The sequence below is a fragment of the Panthera pardus genome, unplaced genomic scaffold (genome assembly GCF_024362965.1).
Source record: "Panthera pardus isolate Hobbes unplaced genomic scaffold, ASM2436296v1 HiC_scaffold_1, whole genome shotgun sequence".
NCBI classification, from domain to species: Eukaryota; Metazoa; Chordata; class Mammalia; order Carnivora; family Felidae; genus Panthera; species Panthera pardus.
In genome coordinates, this window is record NW_026526654.1 from 35,643,409 (window position 1) to 35,664,421 (window position 21,013).

The window sequence follows — 21,013 nt, forward strand, 5'->3', positions numbered from 1 at the left end:
AAAAATCATATTAATTTATTTGTAATATTTAAAAAGGCTTTTTAAAAAGAAAGTTTAAAAGTAACAGCACACTGATATAAAACTATAACATGATTTTCTTTATGTTAAAATGGAAGGTTTTTTTCTTGGATTATTGGTCTGCTCTTAATACATGGTTGTAAATGGCTTTTCTTTTCCTTTTTGAGTCAACTTCCTAAAAGTCAAAGATGGTGTGTCTTATCAGAAACATTTTCTGTGCTTTATTTTGGCTTTATCACACTCTTGATTAAGAGAATCAAGTCTCACTTTTAAAAGAGCTAAGGTTTTTATAATATTTCCTCCTACATCTAGTTTTTAAAAATATTATCATTTTAGTTAGTCTAGTATTGTTTTTTAACCACCCATAATCCAATTTCGCCAAGTGTTCAAATCCACTGACAACTTTTGACATTTTGTCTTCCACAGGGAGGAATTGGCCTTACCCAAAGAAAAGAGTAAACGTTTTTTTTCTCTCTTTTTTTTAACTATTGTGTTTTATTAGTTTCAGATGTACAATATAGTGATTCAACAATTCTATACATTAGTCAGTGCTCATCACAGTAAATGTACTTTTTAATGCCCATTACCTATTTCACCCATCTCCCACCATCAGTTTGTTCTAGTTAAGAGTCTGTTTTTGGTTTGCCTTTTATTTCCTTTGCTTGTTTGTTTTGTTTCCTAAATCCCACATGAGTGAAATCATATGGTATTTGTCTTTTTCTGACTGACTTACTTCGCTGAACATCACACTCTCTAGCTCTATCAATGTCCTTGAAAACGTCAAAATTTCATTTTATGGCCAAGTAACATCCCATTGTGTATGTATACCACTTCTTTATCTATTCATCTATCAATGGACATTTGGGCTGTTTCCATAATTTGGCTATTGTAAATAATGCTACAATAAACAAAGGGGGTTATGTATCCTTTTGAATTAGTGTTTTACACACACACATATAAACATTAATATAAATATAAATATAAAATATGCATACATATATATGTATGTATGGTTTTTGGGTTTTTTGTTTTTTTTTGTTGTTTTTTTTTTTTTGGTAAATGCTCAGTGGTGTGATTACTGCATCATAGGGTAGTTCTAATTTTAACTTTTTGAGGAACCTCCATACTGCTTTCCAGAGTGACTGCACCAGTTTGTGTTCCCACCAACAGTGTAAGAGGGTTGCCTTTTCTCTACATCCTCGCCAGAATCTGTCATTTCCTGTGTTGTTCATTTTAGCCATTCTGACAGGTCTGTGGTGATATTTCATTGTAATTTTGATTTTTATTTTTTCTAATGATGAGTGATTTTGAGCATCTCTTTCTGTGTCTGTTGGCCATCTAAATGTCTTCTTTGGAAAAAAAAGTCTATTCATGTCATCTGTCCATTTCTTACCTGCATTATTTGTTTTTGGGTGTTGAAGTTGATACATTCTTTATAGATTTTGGATACTAACCATTTATTAGATATGTCCTTTGCAAATATCTTCTCCCATTCAGTTGTTGCCTTTCAGTTTTGCTGATTGTTTCCTTTGCAGTGTAAAAGCAAAGGATTTTTTTTTTCAATGTAGTCCCAATAATTTATTTTTGCTTTTATCGCTATTGCCTCAGGAGACATATCTAGAAAAATGTCGCTATGACCAATATCAGAGAAATTACTCACTGTGCTCTCTTCTAGGATTTTTATGGTTTCAGTTCTCACATTTATGTCTTTAATTCATTTCGAATTTATTTTTGTGTATGGTGAAAAAAAAAACTGGTGCAGAGTCATCCTTTTGCATGTTGCTGTCCAGTTTTCCCAACACCATTTGTTGAAAAGACTATCTTTTTCCCATTGGAATATTTTTTCCTGCTTTGTCAAAGATTAATTGACCATATAATCATGGGTTTATTTCTGGGTTTTCTATTCTGTTCTATTGCTCTATGTGTCTCTTTTTAGGCCAGTACCATACTCTTTTGATTAGTACAGCTTTGTAATATAACTTGAAGTCTGGAATTGTGGTATCTCCAGTTTGGTTTTTCTTTTTCAAGGTTTCTTTGGCTATTCATGAAAAATGCTGCTGGTATTTTGATAGGGATTTCATTAGATGTGTAGATTGCTTTAGGGTAGTAGAGACAGTTTCACAATATTTGTTTTTCCAACCCATGGAATGTCTTTGCATTTCTTTGCATTATCTTCAATTTCTTTCAATAATTTTTTACAGTTTTTAGAGCCCAGGTCTTCACCTGTTTGGTTGAATTTATTCTCAGATATTTTATTGAGAACAAACTTTCTTGTATCTTCACAATAGGAGGTATCTTTACAATTTGAAGCAAGGTTCCTATCTAAATTAGATTCTTACCCTCCCATAGAGATGGAGAGATTGTCTCTGCTTTCCTTGATTATTTAATTTGAAAGGACAGCTCCCTGCTCCTTGAGAAAGCCAGTGTGGATTCTCAGGAATCCTTAGAACAAGAAGCTAAGCAGTTGGGAAGAAACCTAAAATATTTGACTGTTTCAGCAGATCACAAAGGGTAACATTCATGCCCAGTGTTGCTGCTAGATGGGCCACTCAAGCAGTATGCCAAAAGTTCTGCATGTTCCATACTCTGCTTCCCAAAAAACCAGGATCATGGACAGTCTTAACCAAAACCACCAACATCACTGCCAGAGAATTATACAAACTGAAGCAAGAGGTTCTCTACAATCATTGGTCATGATTATTCCTTCTCAAAGAGGTACTTTTGCAGTGGATGAAAGCTTCTGCTGTACATATGTTTCACAAAATGTCTCTAATGTCTATGCCATCACCAAATATATTTAGAGTACAACCTGGGAAATTCATCAGATTGCACTGTTACTCACTCAACCATTTAAAGGCATTTTGAGTACTATATCTTGGAAACGTCTGAACTGGCTCCCTCCAAACCACAATTCTTGGTTTTATTCCCTTAAACTTTAATAATTATTATCTTTTTATATTCCTAGACACACCTCTTATTAAATACTTGATCTCTAAGGTCTTCCAATAGCTATCAGTTCAACAACATCCTCAATAAATAATATAACTAATCTTTCAGAGCCAACAACAATGTGAAGGGCAGCCCATAACTGAAAATTACTTGGATCAACCTTAATATTGAAATGTTAGCCATCTCTAATTGTTGATTTTGTCTGTCTTTAAACAACAGGGGGAACTGACAAATGTTTCAGTTACCCATTTCTCATTGTTTACTTTGTCTTCACCAAACTTTGACCAGGCTTCTACCCTTTCTATGTATCAACTTGCCCCCAAGCCTGAACAAGCACTTAAAAGTGGTATCATTATCAGCCCATTCTGAGAACAGGCTGACCGCAGTGAGACATTTTTTAAAATGTTTATTTATTTTTTCAGAGAGAGGGAGACAGACAGAGTGGGAAGGGGCATAGAGAGAGAGAAACAGGTGATTTGAAGTGGACTCTGAGCTGATAGCAGAGAGCCCAATGTGGGGCTTGAACTCACAAACTGCAAAATCATGACCTGAGCCGAAGTTGGACGCTTAACTGCCTGAGCCACCCAGATGCCCTCACAGTGAGACATTTTTATAGTCAGACTCCACTGATCATTTTCTCTTGCTTACTACCCAACTTGCGCTTAGGAGTCTCTGCTAAAACTTTTGCTTACCTATTCCCTATATTATAAAAGGAAAGTTGTTATCTATTTGCTGAGATTCCTGCAGATTGCTGAAATGGGAGCATTTTCCCCACTGCAATAATCTTTGCAATTAAAATTTCCTTTTAATTTAAGTTCTGATTTGCTCTTTAAAAAATTTTAATGACTTTATTGAGGTATAGCTGATTTATAAAAACTGCACATATTTAATGCATACAATTTGGTAAGTATGGACATATGCAGACACTCATGACAACATCATCACAATCAGGGTTATATAGATATACTCATCACTTCTAAAAGTTTCCTTGTATTTTTTTTTTTTTTTTTTGGTAGTAAGAACACAACATGAGATCTATCCTCTGAGTAAAATTTTAGGTGTACAATACAGTACTGTTAACTGTAAACACTATGTCCTATAGCATATCTCCAGAGCTTATTCATCTAGGATAACTGAAACTTCATACCCATTGAACAACATCTTCTCATTTCCTTCCTTCCGCCCCCATCCCCAAGTCTCTTACAAGTGTTGATGAAGAGAAATTGGAAGACTTGTACACAGTTGGCGGGAATATAAAATGGTACAGCTGCTGTGAAAAACATTCTGGAGGTTTCTCAAAAAGATTAAAAATAGAACTACCATATGATCCAGCAATCCCACTTCTGGGAATCCAAAATAACTGAAATCAGGATCTTGAAAAGATATCCACACCCTCATGTTAATTGTAGTATTATTCAAAATTGCCAAAATATGGAAACAACACAAGTTTCCATCCATAGATAAATGGGTAAAGAAAAATGTGGTATAGGGGCACCTGGGTGGCTCAGTCTGTTAGGTGTCAGCTTAGGCTCTGGTCATGATCTCACAGTTCATGGGTTCAAGCCCCACATCGGGCTCTGTGCTGATAGCTCAGAGCCTGGAGCCTGCTTCAGATTCTGTGTCTCCCTCTCTCTCTGCTCCTCCCATGCTCAAGCTCTGTCTCTGTCTCTCAAGAATACATAAAAGTTTGGGGCGCCTGGGTGGCGCAGTCGGTTAAGCGTCCGACTTCAGCCAGGTCACGATCTCGCGGTCTGTGAGTTCGAGCCCCGCGTCAGGCTCTGGGCTGATGGCTCGGAGCCTGGAGCTTGTTTCCGATTCTGTGTCTCCCTCTCTCTCTGCCCCTCCCCCGTTCATGCTCTGTCTCTCTCTGTCCCAAAAATAAATAAAAAAAAAAAAAAAAAAAAAAAAAAAAAAAAAAAAGTTAAAAAAAAAAGTTTTTAAAAAGAAAAATGTGGTATATACATACAATGAAATATTTAGTATTAAAAAAAGCAGGAAATCTTGCCAAATGCAATAACATAGATGAACCTGAAGACCAGTATATAGTAGATGAAATAATCCTGTCTGGAAGCACAAAGACTACATGATTCCACTGATATGAGGTATCGAAAATAGTAAAACTCATAGAAGCAAAGAATAAAATAGTGGTTGCCAGTATGTTTTTATTTGACACAAGTTACAGACTGCTTTGGTTTTTCAGTATGGATAATTAATAAAGGATATAACCACTATAAGAAGGATTTGAAAAAAATATACCCTCTTATATTTATTTCATTGATACAGCCTTTATGTAAATAGCATCGACAAGCTGTTTAAGAAACAAAACTTATCTGGAAGGACTTTTAGTGACCATCAGACACAACTGTCTTTATCCAACAACTTAAAAATACTGTGCAGATGTAAATTTCTCTCATTTTTTTGTTCTACTTCCCCCATTAAAATCTAGATCTAATTTTACCTTAATGCTAAGTAAGGCACAGAGATGTGACTAAATTCCCACAAGCAATATCACTCAAAAGATAATTAAATAATGAGGAAATGAGACTAAGAAGTAGTTGCTTAGAGTTTTCTTTTTTAACTAGTGTCATTTCTCTTTGTAGGGTCCTAGGAATGACCAGTTAGCAGACTCTTTATGCTATCTAGTGTTCATTCTGAGTAGTGGTGACAAAGGCACATGTCTGGGAGACTCTGGTTTGGTCAGAGAGTATTCTGAGCTTTTAAGCCTGGAGCAATTTTTTCCTGGAATTTTTGTGAACTAACATCTTTTAATAAATTTTATTTTCTGTTACAACCAGGCAAAAGATCTTCTGTTAATTGCAACTAGAACTCTAATTACACAGGGTTATAGTTCTGTATCACATAGATGGAAAAAATAAGTTAGATGATCTTCAAAATGTAGCTAAACAAACTTCATAAAGAAATAGTAGAATTTAATGGATGAGACACAATACAAGTTTAAATAGAGAAAATGGAAAAATTTAGGAAAGGGAAGACCAAAGACATAATTCTGTGCCGGGGGGGGAACAAGATAGACATTGATCAACAAAATCAAACTAAGTACTCTGAGTTGAAAAATAAAGGAGTGGAAATTATTCCTTACTAAAAAGAGATGCATACAATACGAATGGGAGTGAACTGATAGGTTTAGTATAGTGCTTTTTCAGATTAGTCATTAAGATGGTGCTTTCTGATATCATTAAAATTTATTTTGCTTATAGTATTAATGGTGTTATGTGAATAAATAAGAATGTTTAGAATGGGTATGATCATTTTTCTTTTAAAAATAACCAGTTGGTTCAAAATTACATATGTAATATTACTCGAAGATAAAAAGAATGAAATCTTGCCATTTGTAGCAATGTGATGGCACTAAAATGCACTATGCTAAGCAAAATCAGTCAGAGAAAGATAAATATCATATGATTTTACTCATATGCGGAATTTAAGAAACAAAACAGATGAACGTAGGGCAAGGGAAGGAAAACTAAGGTAAAAACAGAGAGGGAGGCAAACCATAAGAGACTCTTAAAAACAGAATAAAGTGAAGGTTGCTGGAGGGGTGTTGGGGGGTATGGACTAAATGGGTGACGGGCATTAAGGAGGGCACTTGGGATAAGCACTGGTTGCTATGTGTAAGTGATGAATCACTAAATTCTACTCCTGAAATCATTATTACACTATATGTTAACTAAATTGGATTTAAATAAAAATTAAAAATGTAAAAAAATAAATTACATATGTATACATATATGAATGTAACCTCATTAATATGTGTTAGTTTTGTTATGTGGAATAAGGAAAGGACGTGTCCCTCTACAAAAGAGTAGTTTTAGTTTTTTTCATTTTTAAATAAATAGAAAAGTAGAAAAAGTATTCTAAATTACTATGGATTAGCCTAATGGTATTTTATTTCCTTTCTTCTTTTACCCTTTCTTTCTTGACTTATTTTATGTACAAATACTCCCTTGGGCTATTTATGCTAATCTTAAGAGCACTAATTATTCAGAATTCTTATCTGACAAATGCATACTCACATACCATTTGTCTCTAGGCTTAGCAACATTTTAATGATGATAAACAGAAATACTTCCAAGAGTAATTGACTTGCTATTTTCTAATTATGTTTTATTCTGTTACTTTGCTGAAAAGATTTTTACTGATGCATGAAAAATATTCCAAAAGCAGGAGGCATATTTTTAATTATTTTATTGTATTCTGCCAGAAGTTTGGTTTTTGCTTTAAATCTAGACACTGGGATCATTTGGTGTTTGAGCATACACAGCCTTTGTTTCTTAGTAGTTGTAAAGTTGATCAACACATATTTTTAAAAAATATTTATAGAGAATGACTGTGATGGTGAAGTTTATCTAAGATGACTATTTTAAAACTCTATTATGTACACAGATGTTTTATGATGCTCATTTTTCATGACATGTATAAAGAATCTAAGAAAACATCTAAGCAATGCAAAATAAATTTCAAGTGTTTGAAAGCATGCCCCTTTTTTTTTTAAAGATTATAACCAAAATAAATTGAAACATGAAATATTTAATGCTATTATGGTGTTTCGGGTGCTTCAATTAAAATATTTTTGCTTATTTGTTTTTTCAAGAGAATAAAATTAAACTTAGTTGGGGAAACTTTCCTTAGTGATATCCACTTTGAATCTGAAGCAAATTTAATATAAGTGAATAGATCATATGGATAATATATTTATTTACCTAAATTTTGACAACACAAGATAATTTCTCTCTTCATATGCATATTCCACTCTATGTAAAAACACTAGTAGTAAATCTTCTAATGACCCGTAACATAAATATGCATTATATTATATTATATCATATGATATAAAAAATACCATTGATTCTATGTTAAGAATTTATAATGAATATCAACATATTAGAAATTATGGACATTATTAATACTGAATTTCTACTTTAATATTAAGCTTGGTCTTCCTTTTGTACATTCTTTCAACATACAAAAATGTGTACTCAGTATCAGTTGTGTTTCATGAAACGAGAATATTATAGAGAAAAAGACAAAGACTGCCTTCTGGTTTATTTTAACATGGTCAGAGACCGACGAACATGTAAACAAATAAATACGACCAAAAGAATTACTTCAGTTAGTGATAAATTTTATGATAAAAATGGAACAATGATGAAGTAGCTGTAAGTAATAAATATTATTGTCTCAGTTATCTGATAAATTATTTCTAAAGAGGTAGCATTTGAGCTGAGACTGAATGAAGATATATTCATAATTAGGAGAAGAAGGTCCCAAGTGGAAGAAATATCAGTTGCAAATAACCTTAGAAAAAATACAGAGATCCTGGGGCAAAAGTAAACACAATAAGATGACTCAACATTGATTATTCTTCTTCTCCTTTAGACACTTCGTAACTGGGAAGCATAACACTCAGATGCCAAGTAGAAAATAAGATGCTAGAGCTTGTGGGAATCTCACTGACTATGGCAGACAGAATTTGGATTTCAAAGCTAACAAAGTAGCCATGACATGAAAGTATAAGATCCTAGAGGAAAAGGGAACTACCAAGAAGTTAGTCCAAAATTATATCCACAAGTCATCTTTAAGGCATTTTCCCTTTACTAAACCACAGATACGTGCATAGACCACGCAGCAGAAAGAAGCTTCTAGGAAATTTAAAGAAATATAGAGATTTTGGTAAGAAATGCAAGTAAATACCAATATGGAAGTTTCAGGTTCTATGAGAAACTCAGATTCTAGAAAATAATTCAGACCTACAGTTAAGATCTATAAATAATTATATTCTAAGTAAGGGTAAACAAGGAATAGATAAAACCTCAAGCCTATTCCAGATTCACAAAGAATTAACTTTAAAATAAGTATTGTTTGTTCAAGTGCTCTGTCTATATTTAAATCCGTTCTTAATAGGATAACATATTCATATCAGCCAGAATTTTTCCAAATGAAATATTTAATATCACTCAAAATTACCATTAATGTTCAGAAACAGGATGGAATGACAAAAAAAAAAAAAAGAAAAAATACACAGACCATGAAACGAATCACAGTGGTCTCGTTACTAATGTGAGAGGGAAAAAAAGACTTTAATAACTTTTAATAATTTAGTCAATAGGAAGATAGATTTCTATCTTTATATTTAATTTGAGAATTGTATCCTATCTTTATATATAGTATTTTATTCTCAAATTTGAGAATACAGTTAAAAATTAACTAGAAATCCCAAAAATAAAAAAATACATTAACAGAAGTGTATTCTTTAAATAAGCAAAAATCCTGAAAGATAATAAAAAAAAAATAGAATGATATTGACTATAGATATCAAAGTATTTTTGAAGTAGTTAAAAGTGTTGGTGTAAAACTATTATACACAAAAATAAATAGAAGAGAAAGATCAGAAACAAACACATGCAAATTATGTCTGCTTATCTTTGACAAAGGAGACACTGAAATATAATAGAGCATATTAAATTGGATATTCATGTGGGGGGAGAAATGAACCTAAAATCATCTCTCACACCATATTCTGAAAGCCCATTTGGAATATATCATGAACAAAAACAAAGAGTAAATCAATGAAGTTTCTAAAATACAATGAAGTTTCTAATATACAAGAGGAGACTCTTCAGGATGTTGGAATTTGACATAATTATTTTAAATTATAATTATTATATTATTTTATAATATAATATTTTATTAATTTTTAATTAATTTTTAATTAATTTTTTAAATTCTTTATTATTTTATAATATAATATTTTATTAATTGTTTTAAATAACTTTAGCAAAGAAGAATGCTTCGTCAGACTTCATTAAAATTAATATCTTCGTTCACAAAAAAAACCCACAAAACTGAATAAAACAAACAAACAAAACTAAAGAAAACACACTACTAAATGAGTGAAAATGCAAACCTGGAGTGACGTGAATAATTATGAAATGAAATGTTTGTATTAAAAAAATATAAGGTATTGTTACTATTGCAGTCAAAATGAAGATAGATAACCTAGATTTTAAAAAGGACACCACAATGAATAGACAATACACAGAAAAGAACCACATGGCAAATAAACAAATAAAAAACTACTCAAAAGAGAAATACACATTTTAATTACAATGGGATTTCTTGCTTCAGTTTGGAGATAAAGAGAATAGCAAAAATAGTGTTGCTCCTGCAGTTACAAAATGCTGGAAAAACTTGGATGACTTTTCTTTAACCCTAACCCATCAGAGAAATGGGATGATAGGGTCAAGTAAGTGTCCTGTAGAGCTGCAGATATAAAGAAGTTTGCACCCTCTCTGGAGATGTTTCCTTCATGACATCCACTAGGTGCTCACAGGGAGGACCAGAGAGGATCCCAAATAAGCTTCCTTCCTAGTGCGGACTGGGGAAAGGGAGCAATAGGCACTGCTGAAGTTCCACATAGACTCATATCTAACTCTACAATGGAATAAACACTTTAATCTTAAAAGGAAGAGGAAGAAAAAAAAAAGAAATAACAAAACAAAAAAAGACTGCTTAAGGTACTGGTAGAAATCCACTCCAAGTAGGGGGAGAAAAAGAATTTCTACCCTTGGAGAGGGGTAGGAATATATGTTAGCATTAGCATTACAGCAAGCTGGAAAGCAAGAACACTTGGAAAGTCACATAATATAACACCCAGGTTCCAAGTGCTAACACCAGCAGAAGCTTATTAGCATAACAAATAACACACCGTTTCCTTCCTCAGGTCCCACCCCCATGTCAAATGGAATTAAAATAACAGTGCAGTATTGCTAAGAAAGTGGAAAGAGAGATTTTCTCAGTGAGCAGACACTGGAAAAAAACAAACTCTGACAAACTAGCCTACAAATTGAATACTAGGTATCCCTAGAGGAATTTAATTCTGTGACACACTGAGGGTAAACCCGACAACAACAAACTTCAAAGCCAGCCCAAATTGTAACTAGATTAACCCAAATCCACCCCATGCCTGGCAGAAGGAAAGGAATGATGTTCAAACATTCAAAATACGTGGATCATTATGTATTCCCTATTAACATATCTAGCTTTCAAGAAAATATTATGAGATGCATGAAAAGATAATATGAAACCCAATCCAGAAGAGGGGGAAACAAAAGAACTAGATTTCAATAAGACATAGATTTGCAATGAACCGAAGTTGAAATAACTATGATTAATATGTTACAGACACTAACTGAAAAACAATGTGCAAGATCTGATAATTCAGTGATTCATCACCTACGTACAACACCCAAGTGCTCCTCATAACAAGTGCCCTCCTTAATACCCATCATCCATCTAGCCCATCCCCCACTTACCTCTCTCCATCAACCTTCAGTTTGTTCTCTATAGCAAAGTCTCTGGTGGGTTGTTTCCCTCTTTCCCTTTTGTTCCCCCTCCCATATGTTCACCTGTTTTGTTTCTTAAATTTCACGTATGAGTGAAATCATATGGTATTTGTCTTTATCTGACTGACTTATTTCACTTAGCATAGTACATTCTAGCTCCATCCATGTTGTTGGAAATGGCAAGATTTCATTCTTTTTGATGGCTGAATAATAATCCATTATATAGAATTATAGATATAGATTAGATATAGACATAGACATAGATATAGATATATAGATAGATATAGATATACAGATATAGATATTGGTATATCTATATCCACTCATCAGTAGGTGGACATTAGGGCTCTTTCCATAGTTTGGCTACTGTTGGTAATACTCCTATAAACATCCAAGTGCATGTGTCCTTTTGAAATAGTATTTTTGTATCCTTTGGGTAACTGTCTAGAAGTGCAATTGCTAGGTAGCAGGCTAGTTTTATTTTTAACGTCTTGAGGAACCTCCATTCGGTTTTCCAAAGTGGCTGCACCAGTTGGCATACCTACCAACAGTGTAAGAGGGTTCCCTTTTTTCTGCATCCTCACCAACACGTGTTGTCTCTTGTGTTGTTAATTTTAGCCCTTCTGGCAGGTATGAGGTGGTATTTCATTGTGGTTTTGATTTGTATTTCCCTGGTGATGACTGATTTAAGCATCTTTTCCTGTGTCTGTTAGCCATCTGGGCATCTTTGGAGAAGGGTCTATTTGTGTCTTCTGCCTGTTTCTTAACTGGATTATTTATTTTCTGGATGCTGAGTTTGCTAAGTCCTTTATAGATTTTGGATACTAACCCTTTATCAGATATGTCATTTGCAAATCTCTTCTCCCATTTCATAGGCTGCCTTTTAGTTTTAATTGTTTCCTTCCCTGTGAAGAATCTTTTTGCTTGGAAAAAGTCCCAATATTCATTTTTTGCCTTTGTTTCCCTTGCCTCTGGAGCTGTGCCTAGTTGCTCCAGCCAAGGTCAAAGAGTTTTCTGCCTGTGTTCTCCTCTAGGATTTTGATGGTTTCCTGTCCCACATTTAGGTCTTTGATCCATTTTTTAAAAATATTTATTTGCTTATTTTGGGGAGAGATAGGGAGAGGCAGAGAGAGAAGGAAAGACAGAATCCCAAGCAGGCTGTGTGCTGTCAGTGCCGAACCTGATGCGGAGCTCAAACTCAAAAACCGTGAGATCATGAGCTGAGCCAAAATCAAAAGTTAGACGCTTAACTGACTGAGCCACCCAGCTACCCCAAGGTTTTTCATCCACTTCAAATTTATTTTTGTGCATGGTATAAGAAAATGGTCCAGTTTCATCCTTTTGAATGCTTCTGTCCAGTTTTCCCAACAACATTGGATATTATTTCCTGCTTTGTTGAAGATCTGTTGACCATATAGTGTCAGAATAGTCAATTTCAATGATAATCAATTCAAGATAATATAGATTCAATAGAGAGATGCATATATACATAAAATTGGGAAACATTCTTTTTAAATTCTTATAAAATTAACAGTACTAAAAAGAAAAAGAAAAAGAACTTACACAGAGTTCAATGTTAAATGCATAACTACTAAATTATTACCATATTAACACTTCCTCAGAATGGAAATCTTTTCAAGAATAGCTTTCACAATATTAATAAAATTCACTATATTAACATGTAAAAGTAACAAATTATACTATGCCCTTCCATAGATGAAAAAAGGAATTGAATGGCTTTCAACACTGATTTTTGTCAAAACAATGATCTTATGATAAATTAGGAATGGATTATGGTCTCCTTACTATGGTTACATCAGTTTGTATTATTTGATTAGAGAAACCAGAATTTGCATCTAAGGAATTTAAATAAAAAATAAATATGCTGAAGGTAAACCATAGATGGTAAAAGTAGAGAGAGCAGAGAATAAGGCTTGGAAGCAAAACAAGAACATTGGAGGAGTTAAGGCAATTTAGGACAACGCAGTCTGCAATAACAATTTACACTCCATTTCCTTTTCTTTCCATCACTCTAGTTGAGGTTCAGCACCTTATAAAAGATAGAGTGATTATCTTAGCTTCGGTCATGGGCATCTCATTTGAAGAGAGAAAAAGAGAAAAACTTGATTGTACTGTTAACAAGAATACACTCTGGTGAAAAAGTAGTTTCTCAAGTGGAAATTTGTATGGCCTTAGGAAGATTAAAAAAAAAACAAACATAACTTCAAATATCCTGTGATCCAGATTTTTTTTTCCCTTTCAGTGTACACAAACACACACATATCTTTCTATCCAATTCTGATACATCTTTAAGTGATCCCTTCCACTTAAGTAAGTTCCCTCATAAAAAGTTCCAAAATATTAACCAACCCTAAAAAGATGCTGCAACACCAGTTCCAACATCAGGTAAGCCATCATCTAGTTTCATGTTTCAGATAACTGGATCTGATGTCCATTCCTTCTCTTCTTTACATTTTGCCCATAAATATACTTCACAATACTTGAAATAAGTTGTAATTTTTCAGCTATTTTATGCATAATGGCAGGGAATGGAAGAATAAAGGAAAAATAAGTTGAGATTTTAAAATATATATGGCAAAAAAGAATGGAATATAATTTAATATCTCAATATTGCTATTTCTGAAATAATCACAAGGGCATTACTGACATTTATGATTATCTTTCTCTCCCATCCATTCTGTGCATTCCTTGCTATAAATGAGTTGCCTCAAAAGTGTGACTCAAATCTTAGTCCCAAAGGAACAGAGAAGTGTTTTGTTTGTTGTGACACGTGGGCAGAACTCTAGCAAAGCTTTATCATTTTAAACCTTGTGAACGAATTCCAGAAGTCCTACAGAAAACCCTCAGGTTCCATATATACAGGGAACCAAGGGTTCCCTGTACACTTTTGTCCCACAGTGACCTTATTTTCCCTCTATAGTCAAGATCAATCACCCTAGTAACATAGTAAGTTATCGTTGACTTTGTTCATTTGCACAAGGATCCCCAGATAAACACTAATCATTCTAGTTTATAAACAAGTGGTGGTAGCTAAACCCTTCAATTCAGCAGAACCCAGAATCACAAGGAAGAAACATTCTCTCCCTTAAGTTGTAATTCAGTTTATTATAAGTAGTATCTTAAATTCCACCCCTTTATTTTTTTAAATTAGCTGCTCTAGGAGATTCATGGGCAATCCTGCTGAAAAATCCTATGGCTTATCAGCTCAATTGACTTATGATGTTTTTGAACATAAGAGAATACTGTATGTGAGGATTTATGCTTTCACACAACCACAAGATAATTTAAATAAGTTGTAAAAAGTGAATTAATGTGAGAGAAAGTATTAGTATTTACTTTGCTTACATTAACAAGTGGTTCTTTAATGTGTACATATTTGTGTGAGAAAATAGAAGAAAGCTATCTCTCATGCCTCAAATAAGAGAAAAATATACATAATTTTCTCTGTGATGGCTTTAGGTATAAAAGATGGAGATAGTTCTTTATATATATATATTTCTATGAGACAACAGAGGAAGCCTCTACTTGATGCCTCAAATATAAAAGGAAAAATGTAACTTGATACTATCACCTTATTTTGATTATTTAAGATGGAGGCAGTTCAACTGTATGAGAAGTTAGGATGAGATAACCACCATTTATATCTTTTTCTTTCAAGACAAAGGGCTCAAAGAGAGATTACAGAGAGATTTTACTCTCCACAGTTTGTGGAGAGTAATGCTTCACCAAGAAAGGAAATAAAATCATAACAGCAACATATGTTTAAAACACAACTAATACTATCTTAATATTACTAAAGAGATGCCAAGTAAAAGAGACTTTTAACAAATTTTGTCTCCAATATTTTAACTCACTCCCTTAGTAGCTAATAGAAAGAATCCATTGTTTTAGGTCTTCATAAAGTGAAGGGAGCCTAACTGAATTTGAACAACAATGACAAAAATATTAGCTGTATATTATGCTATTGGAGACATTTTACATTCTCATTCATGGTACAGAAAACATGAAGTTGGACAGGAAAACACCCCAAGTTTGTAAGATACTATCTAATACTTTCATCATAAATTAACTTTCAATAATGCATCCAACTAACTTTAACACTAATTGTTTTTCATGTTGGTGTATATAGAAAGATGCAAAATTCTTACAAAGTAGCCCATTGCTTTCGTGTCCACTCTGTAAAGTAAGGTATTAAAAAGCAATAATGTATATCATTATGTAAGACTTAGTAAGTCTATGGGGGCTGGCATTGGAAGAACTATTACAAATAGCGGAAGAAAATGAAAACTTCCTATTTCAGTGAGGTCAGTAACTGCTTCCATCATTCTGGAATCAATCTGTCTCTAGTTAACCAGTGTGTTAATTTGAGAACTTATATCTTATTGGGTGAATCTGAGCAAGTTTGATTTATACAGTCTGCTGAACTTTAGTGAGGTCAAATCATCATTGACCCAATGTAAAGCCTCCATCCTAAAGCCAGGGCCATATTTTTTTATTTTTTTATTTTGAGAGAGAAGGAGAGAGAGAGAGTGCTTGAAAGCATGAGTGAGGGGAGAGAGAGAGGAAGGGGGAGAGGGAAAGACAGAGAGAGAGAAAGAATCCCAAGCAGGGACTTGGAATGATGCAGGGCTCTATCCCAGGAACCCGCTAAATCACGACCTGAGCCAAAATCAAGAGTCAGATGCTTAACTGAATGAGCCACACAGGCACCCCATATTTGTACAACAGCACATTAAAGAGAATTAGTAAACAGACTGACTGATCTCTACTGGGTTGTTGGCAATCCCTTGCAATTATGAAGTACCTGTTTTCCAGTGTGGATATTTTAATGAACATTCATAAGATATGAGGTCAGTAGTACACATATATTGTATCTCCTGCTGGGGTTGCCAGTTAAAATATAGAATGTCCATATTTGTGTCCCCTGAAAATATGTATGTTGACTCTCCAATGTGATGGTATTTCTTTATTTAAATTTTTAATGTTTATTCATTTTTGAAAGAGAGACAGAGTGTGAGAGGTGGAGGAGCAAAGAGAGAGAGAGAGAGAGAGAGAGAGGGAGACACAGAGTCTAAAGCAGGCCCCAGGCTCTGAGCTGTCAGGACAGAGCCCGATGTGGGGCTCAAACCCATGGACCGGACCGTGAGATCATGACCTGAGCCAAAGTCTGACGCTTAAATGACTGAGCCACCCAGGCACTCCAATGTGTATTCCAATGGTATTTAGAAGTGGGGTTTTAGTGAGATTATTAAGTCATGGGCGTGGAGCCTTCAAGAAAGAAATCAGTGCACTTATAAATGAGACCCCTGGGAACTCTCTTGCCCCTTACGCCACGTAAGGAAATAGCTAGGAGAATGCCATCTGTGAACCAGCAAATGCAACTTCAACTCATAATGAATCTGCAAAGTGCCTTGATCTTGCACTTGCCAGGTTTTGGAACTGTGAGAAATAAATGTTTGTTGTTTAAGCCACTCAGTCTATGGTATTTTGTTATAGTAGCCTGAACAGACTAAGACACCCAAGTACCCAAGAATTTCAGGTAAGCAGTAACATTTGATGGAACATATTTTACTAAAAAAGGATTTGTTGTATCTAGAATTTAAATTTAATTGTGTGTAAGCATTTGTATTTGTTAAATATAGCAACCCTACCTTGGACCCAACCACATGTCATCTAATGATGTCACCCATATATCTGATGTTGCTTATTCCATTCCCCCAAATATGTAGAAAATTTTGACCTGATATTTCATTTTGATGACTTACACATTTTAATATTTTCTGTTCATTTTTTCTGACATATTTTATTCACCAATTTATAGGCAATCTTTAAGTATAATTTATTTCCAGTGAGAGCTACGGAATAAAACACTGAGTATCTTCACTTAACCAAACATGGGTTTGACTTGTGACTTTGCCTACTTGATATGACTGATTATTCACCTACTGCCTTAGACAGGATGCCCACATGAAAGAGGTAGTACCTTCAAACTGAGTACTTGAGGAAAGTTTAATGATTGTAAGAGCACTTATTTCAAAGATATGGTAGAATGTGGAGAAATGGCAAGCGATAGTATATTATCCTGGAACTAGTAACAAGTGAGGTGCTCCACTATTCTGGACTTAACTGAAAGAAACGTTTGTGGGGAGAGGGCCTTTTGACAGGAGAGAAACTGCCTGACCATTGCAATATTGCAGGTATTTAGCCAGGACAATAATTATCTGAACCCCATTTTTCTCCTTCCCCTCCTTTCTACACACTTGGAACTAGAGTATAAGAAACCTGAAGCAAAGGTCAGGTTCCTTGTGCTCACAGATAAGGCGAAGGATGGAGAAAGACAGTGAATATAGAGGAGTACCCTGAGGATATCCAAAACACTTCTGTGACCTTTTCATTATTATTATTATTATTATTATTATTATTATTATTATTATCATCATTTGCTATGTTTTTTTGTCATTTTCTTAGTTTATCCTTTTCCTGGATCTCTCTGCATTCAACAACTTTAGTTGGTTGTTCTACTTTTCTCCGCAGTAATTTATTCCAGTTTGCATTTTTATTTAAATAGTAGATTAATACTTAAAAATTTATTTTAAAAACATATTCAGCATTTTATTTTTTAACGCTCACTCATACTTCCTTTCCAGTAAACTAAGCAATGATAAAGAGCAGATAAATTAGCATTCACTAGTCCACCTCCAATGGTCTCAAATTATCTTGTTTACGTGAAACATCTGGCAATAGAATTCCTTTGAGGGAACATATTAAAAAAATAATAAGTAGTTTGATCTGATTGAAATTGAAGTGGTGAAGGCAAGGGTTACCAGAGATGAAATAATGAAATAAATAGCTGAAATACTTTGGGGGGTGGAAAGGGTGGCTAAAAATTGCTGGTGAAGCTTAGAATAGAGAACAATATGGAGAAAAATAAATGACAGTTTCATAACCGAAAGGAAGTTTATAGATATGTCAAATATTTAAATTTAACTTTTATTTAGACTGCTCTTCCACCTTGAGACCTAGCTCATTCACCAATGTTCTGAATGACATTAAGCAATATTAGTTCAATGATGATTCAACACAAGTAAAATGACCTCAACTGAAAAACGAATATAACTTCACAATTTCAAATATTTACAAATTTGGTATTTGTAACATAATATCTGGATTTCAGGCAAAGGTGCAGATATTATATCCATTTTAAATAAAAATAAAGTTACTCTTGAAGATTGTCTTAGCTTGGTCTATTATAACAAAATGACATAGACTGAGTGGCTTAACACAAAAGTTTATTTTTCACACTTCTGGAAACTGGAAACCTAAGATTAGGGTGCTTGCATGGTGATGTTCTGGTCAGGGTTTTCTTCTTCACTTGCAAAAGGCTGGTTCTCTCTGTGTCCTCAGGTGGCAGACACTAGAGAGAGAGAGAGAGAGAGAGAGCGAGAGAGAGAGAGAGAGAGAGAGCCCACGCTCTGGTGTCTTCTCCTTTTCTTAGAAGAACACTAATCCCATTATGAGGACTCTACTCTTCATGATCTCATCTAAATTTAATTACCTCCCAAAGGCTCTACAACAAGAACCATCACATTAGGGTGATAACAATAAGACAGTAATAGACCCCAAATAGAGTCAGTTATGCTAAGCCCCAAACTAAGTCACCAAACCAAGGCCCGATTACAGTTTTTGCACACCCAGAAATAGAAGATTAAATCAATCAGGAGGAATTGCCTAATGAGCACTGCCTAACAGACCCCTACCATCCCCCAAAGGAAAGTGACTGTGCAATAGCCAACTGCCCACTTTATTTTCCTAGTGCAATTTTCTTACTTCTCCCTTCTGCCTATAAAAGTTTTTAATTTTATACAGCTCTTTTCTATCCACTAGATTGGATGCTGCCTGATTCAAATAAGTTTTTCTCAAATAAATTCTTAAAAGTTTTTAAATGCCTCAGTTTGTCTTTTAACAAAATTTGAGGACTTCAACATATGAATTGGGGATGAGACACAGAAATTCAGTCCATAATAGAGATGTTAAATCATCAATATTATTTAGTTGAGTTTTGCTTGCTAGGTTGAAGTAAGTATAGTTTTATATTCCTTAGAAACAGTTAACTATACTATACACTGATCTTTCATAAAGTGTTCATATTACCAGTTTTAATATCCTAGAAATTAAACCTGTCAAATGGAATTCACTATCAATATTTCTACCCATTCTCTATAGAATACCTTGCATCAATAATGAGGATTCTTTAATATTTCCAATTTCCAGCAGAGTTTTCTTTTCTCTTTCAGTGTATTTGTGAGTTTTTAGAAATTAGTAATTGAATGGATAAAATGGTTTATTAAGTGGAATGTTTTATTGAACATAACCCATGTATCTCACTAGCAATTTATTGTGATATAATCTTATTTCCAATAAAAAAAATAGATGGCCAGAAATATAAATGATAGGTACATGATAGGTAGATAGAAGATAAACACAAGATATTAAGAGAATGTGATTAAAATTGTGCCCAAATATCTATTCATTCAACAATGAAGCATTAGGTTTTAAGCAGAATGCCATTTAGGATAGTAAAGTGAAATGTTCTGTTGGGTCAGCTCCTTATATATCTAAATAAGTATATCAAGTTAAATTTAAGAAATTCTAAATTCATTAAGTGAAGGAAAAAAAAGGATACCTGTCATCATATGTTTTTGAATATATGGGAATGTCGAACTAAAATTAAACATAGAACATAGAACATAGAAATTAAAGTCACACATTATTTTCCCAAAAAATTCTCATAAAATCCAATGGAATAAGTAAAAATGTGGATAAGTTGCTATCATGGATTATGTGGGTAAGTTAATATTATGGATAACAGGTAGCATTACTTTTGTTTTCTAAAATGAGTATTATTGAAATCACATATAGTAAAACAAGTCACATCTTTTAAGAAGCCTCAAGTATGACTAAATGGAGTTTGAAATAAAAATTGTGGAGATTATATTAAGAGACGTGGGCTTTTAAAAATGTTTTTTCATGTTTAATTATTTTGAGAGACCGTGAGCACGTACATGCACACATGAGCGGAGGAGGGGCAGAGAGAGGGAGAGAAAGAATCCCAAGTAGGCTCTGTGCTGTTAGTGCAAGTCCAACATGGTGCTCCATCTCACAAACCTCAAGATTATAACATCACCTGAAATCAAGAGTCAGAAACTTAAACAACTGAGCCACCCAAGTGCCTTTAAAGTTGTCGTTTAGAGAGGAACTCCAACATGCTATTCTATTGTAGCCTGAATGTAGCAATAAATGCAAGACCAATTCTGAATACATGTAAGCTGATTTTGTATAAGATGTGGCATCTTCCGTTTTTCAGGTAACATAACTAAATTTTATTTTCATGACATTTTAGAATAAAAGCAGCCACTAAAATCCAGTTATTGGTGAACAGAAATAATAGGGACTGTTCTCTAAGGAAAAAAAATCACACACTAACAAGTAAAAATTTCCAAAGACTTCAGAGAGTTGAGAAGACAAGATTTGCTGGAGCGTCCTTTTATAATTGAAGAATCGCTATATTAAATAGAACCCACTACATACACTGAAGAATGAGTTCCTCGTAATGTTAAATTGGACCTGACAGGAGTACAAGTATCATTATACATGAATCGTTT